The sequence below is a fragment of the Ambystoma mexicanum genome, chromosome 3q, assembly GCF_040938575.1.
Source record: "Ambystoma mexicanum isolate Mex_15411 chromosome 3q, UKY_AmexF1_1, whole genome shotgun sequence".
NCBI lineage: Eukaryota > Metazoa > Chordata > Amphibia > Caudata > Ambystomatidae > Ambystoma > Ambystoma mexicanum.
The window spans coordinates 466943068-466945378 of NC_090926.1; positions in this window are offsets into that span (position 1 = coordinate 466943068).

Consider the following 2311-nt stretch of genomic DNA (forward strand, 5'->3'; position numbering starts at 1 on the left):
AAAATTAATAATAAATAGAGATGGAGGATACAACAGGAAAAAAAAATCATAAAAAGTTCAAAATCCAATGTTCACAGCCAAATTCTAGCATGAACCATGATGTATCCCTTGGAGAAAAACATGTTCTTTTGCACTCATTAACTTGACCAATATATTGATTACCATAAATTCACAAGTAACGGTCCGATAGCCTCTAAGATCAACAGACTGGGCTACAAGATTCAGTGTAAAGCATTAAGAACTACAGCTAAAGATTCTCTTCTGATCAAGGTAAAACGAAAGAAACAGACTCCAAGGTTCACAGCATATTGAGTGGGACACTTCAGGAGAGAGAGATAGAGAACTTGGCTCCGGGATAGTCCAGGCATTCTTTGCAACACAAAAATCTCTAGAGGAGGGCCTCCGGGGCAGGCTGGGGTCCTGAGCCCGATGCGGTCTGTCCCTTCTGCGAAATGTGACAAATCCTGAGAGATTGTCATTGCTTCTGATGGGGAACTTCTACCCGTGAGGAATGGCAGGTGCGGCTTCTACCCGAACGTCCCCCTGGGGGTGGTGCTCATTGGGTGGATCGCATGGGTAGGGAAAATGTCATTCAAGGTAGTGATGATCCCGAGAAAACACAGTATCCTTTTGACCCTACAACATCTCCTTAACAGACTTTCCGTGATCCAATTCCTGAGACACTCATGTATTAATATTACTCATCCCCAAGTAGGAGACCATTGACACCAGAACGATCTCCAAGGTAGTTAGTAATAATACTGGGACAAGGAAGATACAAAGAACAATGACTATTATCCCCAATGAGAATCAACAGCGACAGTCTAGTCGTTCAAGAAACCCAATTGGTCAGATGTGGTTCAAATCCACAGAGGGAAGAGAACCATGGAGTCTTCAGCATCCCAGCGTGGACCGAGAGCACAGCAGGTGATCTGAAGGCACCCAGGAGAGAGACATACCAGCGGAAGCTTCACAAAGCAAGAAGCACACCAAAGGGGAAAGCAGATTCTTGCTGGTGAAGGGAAATGCCAGAGTGCCAAGAGGTTACCATCAAGAAACTGGGGAGACCGGCGGGAGACCTAAGAAGGTTCCGGTATGCCGACAAAGCCACAGACAGTCCTGGGAGAGCTGCGTACCACCCGATGGCAACAAGCCAAGCCCTTGCAGGTAATAAGGTGGCTCAGCCTAGGGTTTGGTAGAAGGGGGTCGGGGACCCATATTGGGGAGGTACATTATTACAACCCCAGCATGTTCTTAGCTCTGAGTTTTTTGCTGAAGGTCTTTGCCCAAAAAAACTCATCGAAAAATATGGGGAGTGGTGGGTAAGAGGCTATGAGGGGTAGGGTGGTGTGGGGAATAGGGACCAGATAATAGGTAAGTGGGAGTTCAGGGGGAGTGTTTTCGGCTGAAAAAAAATGGCAAAAAAAAAGTCTGGGGATGTAAGAACATAGAACCATTGGGGAAGCACATCCCAAAAAGCAAACAACTTTGCATCTGTGAGTGAGACACACAGAAAGAGAACGAACTGTGAATATTTGGAACATTCACAGTTTAAAGGCAACCAGGTGAAGGGGGTTTGGGAACCATAGTTGGGGAAAGCACATACCAAATGAGAATATGAACTTGCCAATTGTAAATGGAACACACAGAACTTGGCAGAAGAGTAAACCAAGGCTGTGGGTCAGTGCGAGTGCATATAACACAGATTGAGAGACACTGAGCATACCCTTTGGCAGGAGAGTGAACCAAGTGGGTATTGGATATAAGGTCTGGGCCCCTCAACACAGCTTGGAAAAGGCATCCAGGCGATTTTCTTCTGTCTACATAGGAGCCAGGTCTGCTTCTAAGGGTCTGGGAACCTGGGAGCCAGGCCTGCTTAGAAGGGTCTGGGGCGCTCTACAGTGTGAGAGAACATGAAGACTCCGGGGCAGGGAGTCAAACCCTTGAGCTTCAGTGAATTTTGTTTTCCACGCCTTGGAAAGTTTACTTTTGAACTGCAAAAAGGAGGTGGGCAGCCAAGAGACCTTTTTCCCTTTTCACATTTTATTGAGGTTAGCCTGGGATTAGGATTTGGACATAGGACAATGAACTTTGATTTGGACATAGACAGTTTCATGAGTTAGTTTTGTTGAGGCATGGGAACCCCTCCTAGAGTTAGGGCTAGATAGGATATCACCTCCCCCACGTCCACGTTTTAACTTCAAAAGTCTTTGCCAATCAACATGTCACCCTTGTGTCTGACTCTTACACCTATACATGCACAGAAAACAAATGGTTGGGTCACTATTCAGTTTCAACGCAGGACCACATT